The 12394-nt window shown below is 39.8% G+C and overlaps 1 protein-coding gene across 1 annotated transcript in view; it reads left to right on the top strand.

Annotated features, from left to right (window-relative positions):
- The window catches only part of LOC105836559 (tyrosine-protein kinase RYK), a 90317-nt gene that overhangs the window by 5477 nt on the left and 72446 nt on the right, over positions 1 to 12394 (top strand). The window lies entirely within an intron of this gene.

The following is a 12394-nucleotide window of genomic DNA, read 5'->3' as shown; positions in this document are numbered from 1 at the left end:
GTTTTTTTTTTTTTGTTAATGAGAACTTAACGTAAAGGAACTTAACGTATAGGCGATCCATCCGTTTGTTTTCAAAGGGGAGCGAAGCAAGATTTAAGTATTACTTTGGCTCTCGATATAGAAATGCAGTATCGAAGTATCGAGGTTCTTATAATAATATAACAGAACTGCTCGAAATAATGAGAGGAATTAGAAGTCATTAGTGAGAAAAAAGGAACGTTCGATTTTATTATAAATTGTCTGCTACATCTCAAGGTACATCTTGTCATTGAGAAATTTAATTTCATCGGTACAAAGTAGCGGAGTACTCGCTACGAGCGCAAGCGCGGGATTGCGCGCGCTTCTCGAGCTAGTGAATTAGGAGATTTTTGTGAAATGCAATTATCCCTCGGAGAAACGGGAATTTTAACGAGCTTTCTACGCGTGGTTCGTTTAACGTCGGGTGTAAACGTCACATATACATCACAGTTAATTTGTCGGCTGGCAAGTACGCGGCTGATTTGCAATCCGATTCGTCGGCGCCGCGCCAGCCGGACCGGCCGGCCGGCTGGCCGGCTTACACAGGAAATTGATACGACCGTACGAACTCCGACGTTCGCGATATACACGTCTCTCCGTACATCCACGATTTCTGTACATATTTACGCGCGTCTCGCTCGCGCATCGGTAGACACGTGTGATTTACGCAAACGCGCCAAGATGCGCCGACGAAAATTTATTCCTCGGCGCTCCATTGGCGTATAGCTAAAGCATATTGCATCTTACGTTTTATGTACACACATACATATATACATAAATTTACTCACTTTATATTATATATATGTATATACCTCGCAGGTATGTTATATATGATACATCTTGCATATTGATTTTTCTAAGATAAGTTAATGAACCCTAAGAATGAGATAATACGATATTGAATCGTGTCAATTCCAAGTTTTAAACATATTCAAACAGACGACGGATCGTAGATTTTAATTAATTTCGTAGGACTCTGTAATTTTACTGTAAAGTTATATTATTTTTGGGATATACTTAAACGGTGGGAAGATAAATCTGGCTCTATATGGGAAATGCATAATTTATCTTGTCGTACTTTAATTTTTTTTTTCCAGCACTAGGTAAACGATTGTGTGCTTTTTTACTTGTCATATTTCTGTTTCCTGCGTCCATGGAACTGTGCGGCGCAACTATTAATCTTCCTTTTTTTTATCGGGTGCTTGAAAGACTTCTATTGATTCGAGAACTCATCGTACCGTACGTGACGTATGGGTACGTGTCAAATGCACCGTGCATGCATCACGTACGAAGTGGTCTCATAGGATATTCGTAGGGACAGCGCAAATAGTATAGGTAGAGGTGTTGGCTACACATGTATTCGCCCTGGCACTTGCACATTAGTGCACCGCTTCGCTCGTACGTCGATATCCGCGCATACATGGTTAAACATATTTGTACGTGCAGCTAGGGTCAAATCCGTTCGTATTAATTGGCAAACATTAAACTCGTTATGTGTATTCGAGCCTTGCGCACGTAACGCGACCGGTGAAATGTTATTTCAGGCCGGTAAAAACGCATCTGATAAAAAAGAAAAAAAAATATATATATATATATGCATCGCGCTTTTTTGATACGTCCTACTATTTAATTATAGTCCATCGTTTTTGAACACTTTGATCTCCTAACTTTGTCGGCGCTCTATAAACTCGTGTATCGGAATGCATTCAAATATTTTTATTTTCTTCTACGTGATGTACTATAATCTACTTGTTTAGTGTACGATACTGTATATAATATACATATATTATATATCGCGCGCGCGCGTGTGTGTGTATGTATATATATTGTATTTACTTTTTCAAAGCGCGTTAGAGTATTTTTAAATATTTCTATCGCGGTACCGGCGCACGTAACACGATGAATGTGCACCTAAAACAAAGATTCAATTTGAAAAATAAAGAACACGCTTTTACGCTCTATATGCACACACGCATGCACACGTGCATGTCGCTCTATGATGTTAAGCGTTGACATCGTTATACGTACAAATCGGACGTATACACGTCGATTGATGGAATCGATAATGTAACAAAAAGCGTGACGCTGTATATCGCTGTCACGTAGCCCATACCATAAATTTAGCGTCATTTAATTCCTTCATTTAATCGGATGACGTGGTACACGAGCATTTCGACAGGAACAAATTTGCAAATCGTCGGGATGTGTTGTACCGCGTGTAGCGTCGCGTTTTCCAAGTCGTCTCTTTTTCTCGAAACGAATTCACCATTTGATTCCGCAAAATTGTTGCGACGCGAATTGAATTCGCTGCTCGTAATATTATGAACTCGTTAGACAAAAAGAGAAAGAGAGAGAGAGAGAGAGAGCGGAAGGGGAGGGAAGAAGAGAAATCGAAGCGAGAGCGGTGAGAAGGAAAGGCACAGGGTGCTATGGGAGAGAGAGCCTTTCCGTGGAAGCGCACATGAAAATGCGCAGAAAACCGTCGGGACGGCCGTCTGCCACCCGCGCGTATTTCTGCGGCCGCGTACATATTGCGTGTACCTGTGGTACCTGTCGAAACCTATCACCGCATGAAATCTTGCTGCAGGTGCGATAGCCGCCGTTCCGCCGCAACCAATGGAAATTGCTCGTGATTCCCGAACATTTTTTACACCCCCCACCCCTTCTGTCGCCCCATCCCTCGCCGTCCTCGTCGCGATGTCCGATCCCCTCTGCGTTTTATTCCTTTCGCGTGTCCCTCTCGGTCTCCGCGTAGATAATATCGTATCGTTCGCTCCACTTGTAAATCAAACGATATCGGCCGGTTTTCGATGTTTTATTGAGGTATGATTTAAACGAGCATTAAATATGCAAAAGTAAATCTTCGTTGTATATTCTCTTTACCTTTCGTATGTATATGTATACGCAAGGTACTCGTATAGGGCAACATTAAAAAAATTAAAGAATGAAATAAAACGAAAATAACAAACGCAAGTCACGGAAAAGTCGGCTCTTCGATAAAACTCGAATCGCAGTTCGAATTTTACATTATATATGAGTATTATTTATTTATTTCAGTTTATTGCATATTTATGTACACATCATTCGTTTATTCTGCAAATCATAATGCGTACGTTAATAAAAACCACAGATACTAGAAGAATTAATATCGATTGCACGCCGAATGAATATTCAGCGTGTGATTGGAACCCACAATGTTGCTACGCATTCACATTCTAATGAGCGTGCATTCCATCGTGATCAATTATCCTAATTGACAATTAGTCGCCAGACACCAAGAGATATCAAGAATGGAAAGTATGGAATGACAACATTCGAATCGATAAAGTATGAAAAATAACTTTATTTCTTGTATGAATAAATTTAGAAATTTTGTTTTTGGACAGAATAACATTTATGAAAAATATCATACAAATCTGCCTAAAAAATTGTATACACATCTATATGAATGAGAGAGAGAAAGAGAGAGAGAGAGAGAGAGAGAGAGAGAGAGAGAGAGAGAGAGAGAGAGAGAGAGAGAGAGAGAGAGAGAGAGAGAGAGAGAGAGAGAGAGAAAATTGAACAAAATTAAAACTATAAAGAAACTTGTATCATTAAAGTTGCAGTACAGAATAATATAACAAGTTAGTTTTTTACTTTTAAATTATACTTTGTTTCAGATATAATAAATGTTTATAATTTTAAAAAGTTACTAATTTAATATCTCTCTTTCAAGTATCATATAAATATGAGAGATTAAAAAAATATCGAGTACACAAATAGAGTGTATTTATGTGAATTAAAAAATATATATTAATATATTTTCTTTTATATATATGTGTGTATATATATATATATATATTTCTAAACGAATAAATATGGCAATGGCTCTCTCGCGTATAATATACCTCATTCGAAACTACCTGGTTAATTCCGCAGTTCGAGAAGGCATTTATCGTTATTAACAAAGTGAGAGAACGCCATTTCGAGGAGTCAGGTCAATGCATTGGGGACATTATCAAAATCGATTTTCGATTCGACATGGTGGTGGATTGAAACTTCATAACGCGAACAATCGACAACTTGGCACACGGTGCCATACGTTGTTCATGTTAGATATATAATTACAGCCAAACTCGTTTTGACGTAATAGACAGTAAATTTAATTGATGTATATAAATAAAGATAAAGAGACAAGTTCTACAAATAAATCTATGTAACTTGGTTATTGCTTTTGGTTATTATTCTCAATAATAAATGCTTTAGAATTGACAGTGATTATTAAAATATACAAATAACATAAAAATTTAATAATTGTATATAGAGTCATTGCATCAGTCAATGAACAAATAAGAAATTGAATTCAATCAGTAAAGAAGAATAACTTAATATAATTATACTTTTAAAAATAATTCTTTAAATCTATATGAAAGGATTATATTTGTGTGAAAAATATTACTTTGCAATTTATTATTTTAAAATTTTATTTTTTAAATATTTTTCTTAAATCAATTATTTTGATTCAGCGATTAGTGCAATGACTCGGATATAAATTGTTTTATTGATTCGACAGAATTATTTTTTTTCAATTAGACAAACTGTTCGCGATAGAGCCTTTGCGACAATTCTCACGATGATTGCGATTCTACAGCGTCTCGATCTGTGTTTCAAACAATGAAATTCATTCGCGAAATTAATATCGCCAACGAGACGACGCAAACTTTTTCATACGATTGCGAGAACGTTCCATTCGACGATTTAATTAGCATTCTCTGGCAGCGTCGAAACTTCCGTTTTTCTTTTTCTATAGCTTGCTCTCGGCCAGTCACCGGAGAAGAGCAAAAATTTTTCCGTCGGATGTTCCCCCAATTAAAAATTCCGGATAGCTGAGCGCGCCTAATTATCGCTCGTGCACGAACAGTCGGGCGAAGTTCTTAATCAGCGATGGTTAATTGAGAAGCTGCGGTAGCGATCGACCAATTCTATGAACAAAACCACTTCTGCGGAAGCTTTATACATATGCACCGCGGCTGCCTCGTTTTTACTCCTGTGTTTCTCTTCAGGCTGCTGCCTTTATTTTTCACGAGAAAGGAGAAATAAAGAATGGGTCGAGAAAGAATCGAAAATTTTTTCTGCTTTCTCATAGCCTTCGCAACCTAGCTGAGAGCCATTTCTTGCAAGCTAATTCTTCAGTTTCAGGTTCACCTTTCTTATTTTCTTTAGAAAATATTCTCTGACAGATTTAGAATCGAGCTTTTTTTTTAAAAAAAATATTGAAATATCTTTCAACTTTTATTTTAATCCACAAACAGCTATGGAAATGTTTATTATCATTTATTATTATTTTAGTCGAAAAAGTACAATGTTACTTTACGAAGATGTGCATCGGAAATTTTTTAGAATCATTGCATTTGTACGTTTGGTTTTATTAACGAAAAGACACTATTTTATTTTTATATTGAGGAAAATTAATTTTGATTTTTTTAAAGAATTCGTACACAAAAACAGATTCGGGGAACTTACAATTGGGGCATTCTATATGCATGCCTTTCTGCAAATTATGCAAACTCGCGGAGATGGCTAGCCGATTGTAAAGTAGAATGTCGTAGGGAAAGTAATCAAATTTCAGTCCTGTTAAATCCCGCAATGAATGTGCATTCCGAGGAGCGTCATCTAAGGCAGATAGGAGAAGGGGACAACAGGGGCTGGGAAGGGGCGTGAAAGGAAAGCACGGGGAGGAAGTACCGTCACTCGAGGGCGATTAACGATCGCTGATAAAACGCCTGATGGTAGGCGAGTTAGAGAGATTGACTGCTTTCGCAATAACGCCAGGATAGCATTAGTAATCTAGTTTATTAATTTGCTCGCTACTTAGAGGAATGCATTAATTAATCGGCGTGTTATCAGATAGTTGCAGTGACTGATGAGACACGAAGTGAAGGATATACGCCCTTTAAGATATCGTACTATAGTCGCTAAATTGATTATGGAAAGTTTGGGTCATTCATTTTCGAGACCGTAAGGCAGCGTAACTTATCTGAATTATTGAGAAAGAGAAATTGATATAAAAGTGGATGAAATTAAAATAAATATTTAATATACTTAAATCGATATGAAAATGTCGAGCTTTTCAGAACTAATTACTAAAAATGACATAGATTTTACAATTTCCCCGTTGTATTACCCTATCCTAATTTGGCTCAATTAAATCGAGTTTACTATAGCATCAAATGTACTACGTGTTTGTAAAATTTAATGGAACACTTAACGTATGTTCGATTAAATTGATGTATCGCTGGTATTACCTTCATTAACGAACTGTCGGCGCGTTTGTATCTCATCGATGTTACTCCTCGCGATAATTGTCGCTAATTACGCTTCGCGCGTTCGCTTTATTTGAACAAATGCGCCATTATTTCTTTGCTTCTTGGATCATTGTCCGTCTCGTTACACTGATCGTCCTAATGAATCGTCACGGATTTCAGTACGGACACATTATCGATATCGACATCGATTTAGCCGTAAGTGTCGCGACGTGTGTTTCATTTCGTCGGATTAAAGCACATTAGACCCAATCGTACTTTTTCGATAGTTAATAAAGCGAGAGACAATTGCGTTATTTTCTCGAGATTTCTTTTTTCAAATATCTCGCCTTGAAAAAAAAAAATTCGTATCTCTATTGCGATTTTCAACTGTAGCTGAAACGAAGGATACTGTTATATGTTTTCTTGAAGTTATATCGATAGATTACAGTATCAGAGTCGGTTTTAATTGCTAAAATCAATATTCTTCATTGTTCGATCAGCAAAATCTGTTGTCTACCTGGATCAATTAAATGTAGATTGCATTCAACAATGTGTCGAGTCTGCTTCAGGCTTTTATCAGGGATATATCACGTACTGTCAAACAATGACAATCGATGCACGAACGCCACTGCAATCGTGCAGTTTATATTGAATGCGCTTTTTTTTTTTTCAAGAGAAATCCGTGTAGCGAATAATTCGTGAATAGCGTCCAACTTGGTTTAGCGCTAAAATACTTCCGCAACAAAGAGGTGAATAAAATGGCTCTTTTTTTCCGTACAGCTGCAGTAGTCTCTCGATGTAATGAAAGCTTGCATCGCGGTGGCCCCTTTTTCGCATTCATCCCTCGGTTGCCACTGTCGCTTCTCTCGCGAGCACAGTTTTTCACGGCAGCAGCCACCTTCCGTTTGTTTATAGCTTCAACTATTTATCGTCGCCGAGGAAATAGGAAGGTTTTATCACAGACGCAGGATAAATTGTTAAAAAAATGACACGTGAGGCGAATTTCGTCGAGTTTATTATTAAAAAATGCAGTTAAATATTTCATGCGTTCTTGGAGCAAAAAATAAAAATTTGTTTTAATCGAAAAAAGCTATTAAAAATATATATAAATGCACAAAACGATAGAATTATAACAAAAAAACTGTTTAACCCAAAGTGATCGGACGCAATCGAATATGTAAGATAATATTAGATTAAACAGAGGACTTCGATGATTACTAAGTAATTTTTTTTCTAACGTCACTGGTCTTAGAAACGTGCCCTCGCACGTTTTGGTATAAAACAGTAGAATTTTTTTTAATCGACTTTTTTTTCTTGACAAATGCTGTTTTCTCCATTTTAAACAGCTCATGTAACGTAAATTAGCGCGAAAACAGATAGCTACCCAACGTACGTAACGTGAATTAACGCGGCTGCGCAAACAGATCTACACTCGTAAAATGAATAGAGTAAGACACGGTGGGAGAGGAAAGATAGAAAGGACCGAGCTCTCGTTGCCCAACAAATTTGCGAGGAACGAAGTTAAATTTGCGTCAGGTTGTCAGCAATCGCACAGGAATGGCTTATTCACGTGCGAGCTTCCTAAGCTTGAAGCGAAATCCAAATATTGCTTACGTGCTCTACGAAACATTGACATTAAACGCGCGCGCCGATTCGTTAGCCATCGCTAATGTCGCCGTTTCGAAATTAACGAAATTCAGTAATTGAGTAACGGGAAAGGGCGGCGGGGGGGAGGAGGGGAGCGGATCGTGTAATATTCACTTCGTTCTCATGACGCCGGATCAATATTTAATAAATGTTTCAATCTACCTGAAACAACAAATTTATTGGCTCGAACGATTACAACTCGCCGACAATCGCGCCCCTGAGGGGCCATGCGCGACTAATTAAAAGCACGGGGGAGGGGGGAGAGGTATAATTGAATATTAAGAATTCTGCCCGACAAAGCGACGAGAGCGACCGACATGGGAGGGAGGAGGGAGACAAACCGAGCGTGGCGATAGGGGAAAAGCAATGGCGAATTTTCGTGGAACAGGCGAGTTGCGACTGATTTTAATTAAAGACAAACATTCCCCTCAACTAGACTAGAGGAGGACGCGACGGCTCTTTCGCGACCAACTTCGAGGAACAACCGTCCCGAAAGACTCGTCCAGCTTCTTTTTGCTCCTTCCGCTTTGTCTTTCTTCCGTTACTCCTTGTTTTTCCCGCTCTCCGTTTTCCTTTCGTTTCTCCTTTCGTTGCTCCTTTTTGCCCTCTTCCCTCCGCTCCTCTCTGGTGCTCCGCCGTTGATTTTCCGTGGCATTCGCCCCTCGGCTCTTTTACGCCAACTATCCGACGAAACCTCGGACAAGACATCGAAAACTAGAAACGAACCGAGCGAAGAGGAAGCCGGCAACAGAATGGGGAGAGGTTTTCCAGAGATGAGACTGCACCGTTGAACGAATGTAGATAATTTTCAGAGAAAACTCGCGAGCAGAAAGAGAGAGGCGGAAGCTGGTTTGCGACTTTCGTCGAGATAATTTGCGAAAAGTGACGCCAGCTTGCTCTAACGACCCCCGCTTCTCGCTTCTCCATGGCATCCTCTTTCACTCGGTTCGGCACAAAGTGTGCAAATAGACACCCAAAAAATTGGTCACTTTGAACCTAAATAAAACAGTGGCCGGTGCTCCTTTCGCTTGAAATCATATTAAGTTTTGCTTATAAGAAAAAGGGCAAAACAATACGTAGGGAAAAAGCGTAACATACGAGTCACATAAATGGGATTATTAATAAAAATCCGACGAAACGTTATGGAACATAATTTTTTGTGAGAAGGAAGGTATAATTTGTTGTATTATTTTTTTTTAATCGTAGAAAGGGGACAACGAAAGTAAATTCATGTCGCTTATGCTTCCAGTCCCTCGTACGTCGTCGAGTCTCTCGCAGCGAATTGTAGCTCGTATCGTATCGCTTTGTCGGTGAAACAAGGTGGACTCTAATGAATAACGAATGAGGGAGGAAGACCGAGCGAAGTGGAAGAGTAAAAGATTAGCTTCTGGCGATATTCCTTCCATCGCATCTATCTTCTTTATTGCAAATTCGACTAGTCGACGTGACGCCGCGCACTCTACGCGCCCCGGGAACAATAAATGACTCCTACGGAATTCCATCCGGCGCCAACGCACACGCTCGCAAGGCGGCGGCGGATCGCGGATCCTGTGCGATAAATGACTCAGATAAAATGAATCGTGGAAACTGTTCAAGGCTGGTGGTGTGCCGAGGTGCCGCATTGCGCGCTCGGTTCGATGTCCCTCGCGACAACAACGCTCCTTCAATCATTAGACTTGCAACAATTTGCGGTCCGCCAGTTCCGCGTGAAAAACCATAGATACGATAGCGCAGGACTAATTCTTATACGACAGACCTCGGACGCATTTGTCAGGGGTCGCGATAAGGAAGGTACTTTTTCTATCTGAATAAATATTTCCCACGTTGACTCGAATGTATTGCGTAAGTCAAAAGCTAGGTGGGGGGGGAGCATTGCATTAGTATCGTATTACAACAAATAGAGTGACATTACAAATTAGTATTATGTTACGACGATCAATCTTTTGGCGAAATGTCACGCGAAATAACACGCATTCAAAAAAAATCACATATCTAAACGCGATAAAATCGGCAAAGTTAAACGAGGGGTGAGAGCCGAGTATCCGAAACACTCATGCGGGACACGATGGATAGGAACGCGCGCGCGCGCGTTCGTTACTGACGAAGGGGGTAAACGAGTGGAAACGGCGATCGGGGGAAACAAGGATCCGAGCGAGGCAGGAGATTAGTTTCCAGGGGATACCGGACCCAACGCGACTTTTTCCATCTCCGGCGATTCGCGAGACGTTCGAATTTCCGTTGTAGTCAGCCATGCGACGACGCAGGCGGAGAGTTCTTCCGCCCCCCCTCTCCCCCTATCGGCGGAGGGATGTGTTTCCTGCAGGATGTTGTATCCTTAATGTGTTTACCTTGGCTCCTGACCCTGATCGAACCCTCGCGCGTCTTCCATCCTGCGCGCCTGGAATATCCACTTGAAGAACATCCCGCGCTCCTCGTCGCTTAGCCGGCAGTTAGGCGAATACAAATTGCGCGGCGTGCAATGTTAATGGATTGTCGCGACTTGGTAGCGTAGAAGCATATGCTGGAACATGGAAACCCACGCCAATAAATTAGACTTGTTAGTTTCGCGCGGGGGTGCAAAAAAAGATAACGCGAGAACAAATTAATTCGCTTTTTATTTCCAATAATCATATAATTAGTATGAAGATAAAATTTAGAAAGTGCACTCACATAAAATCGCGTCGGCAATCTGAAGAATGTTTAATATTAATATTTTTTCTCTTTTACTAATTAACATGCAAATCTTTGTTTTACCTTACATTTGGATATCGTACATTGTATAGTATTATCGAGGTGACAGGACAATTAAGAAGAAAGAATTTTTGCAGATTAATATTTAGAGAGATAAATAAGGAACGAAATTAAAATTCTTTAATTTTTGTGTGAATTCTGTTTTAATGAAAACTCGATTTGAAACATACAATTAGTTAGAAATATGGGAAATAAAAAATTGCGACATATAATTATTTCTCTCGACATTTTTCACGAAGCAAAACTTGATTTCAAATTCGTCAGAGAATCTGTTATTTAAAATTTAAAAACTCGCCGAGTTCTGCATCGCCCTGTATGTACTATTCGGTGTGCGTGATCTCTGAAATTTAAACTTTGCAAACCATTTACGTTATTGACAGAGGATCATACGAAACGCAGTTACTCGCGCGCGTTCATTTCAAATTCAATTTGGCGTCGCATCAGTCTGCAATACACAACGTCAATCCCTATGCTAATTCAATTTTCCTGGCACGATATATGCTTCCAGAATGAGACTTTCCGCCTCGAGGTGGCACACGTGTATTTAATTTCAAATAATATGTCCTTCGGTATTTCTAATGTATTTAATTAAGGAAAAATTAATCAACTCTAAACCGATTATCCATCAATTATCCAATAATCAAAATTTTCAACCGGATAATCGTAATCCTTAGAGACGGTGAGATTTCCGCTTCGAGGCAGCCGCGAGTAACAGTAAGCAGAATTCGCACTCCGCTTTAATGACCCAAGATAGCCGTTCATATGCCAAACACGATATTCTACTTAGGACCGTCAAAGCAGAAAGCCCTAACCCGTAGATGAAGCCTCACTTCTGAAGAAGCATCCATAAAACTATCTTCCATGTTCCCGTGCTCTCATCCAACGGAGAGCCGTCTCCCACGGGATAAGACAGGAGAGACCGGCCCGCCCTTCTTCCTAAATTCTTCCTTCCGTGGTTCTCGACGGCAAATTGATAGATCGCCCTATGACCCGCCGTGATCTCCGGCGCAGTTGCATGTGGGAGATACGTCACGTGATTTGATGGATTCGACCGCGATTTTATCATATGAAAGGACAAACTATGTAATAAAAGATAAAATAAATGATATTTGCCGCGCGCTCGCATGTCTGCACGCTACATCGTTCACAAGTCCGCCGCCTCACGGAATTTCCATGCCTCGAAAGATAGGAAATTTTATACGCGGGGGTACTTCTTGAAGATATGTAAAAGACTGAGGAAAGATTGCCGCGCAAGAAACGCGACACGTGACAGCCTATGAATATATATCTCCGGCGGAGTTAGGCGTGTGAAAGCAATGAGTAACATCTTACTTCTCAAGCAGCTTTAAACGGAATGAAAGGAATCTTTTGCGCGAGGAGTTGGCGCGATAGATATTTAACGTTAAAATTCGCAAAATGCGAAGGAATGTGCGATTCTTGTTAAAATCGGCCCGCGCACTACATTTCGAAACAAGTACGCGGGAAGAACGGTTATTCTGAAGTATCCAAGAAATTTGAGCTGCACTTTTGAAAATAATTGTAGGACGTTTAAGATGGTTGGGAATGTCAAACTCGATTATACTTTTTCATAATTATTTAGATGGTCCGAGAAAAATTATTTCAGGTCCTGCTAACATTTTAGACTTCTTTCCTGCATTTCCGCAGGGGGAAATATATACGCATTTAACACACTA

This window comes from Monomorium pharaonis, chromosome 7 (genome assembly GCF_013373865.1).
Source record: "Monomorium pharaonis isolate MP-MQ-018 chromosome 7, ASM1337386v2, whole genome shotgun sequence".
Classification (NCBI taxonomy): Eukaryota; Metazoa; Arthropoda; class Insecta; order Hymenoptera; family Formicidae; genus Monomorium; species Monomorium pharaonis.
This window is presented reverse-complemented; position numbering and strand designations above follow the sequence as displayed.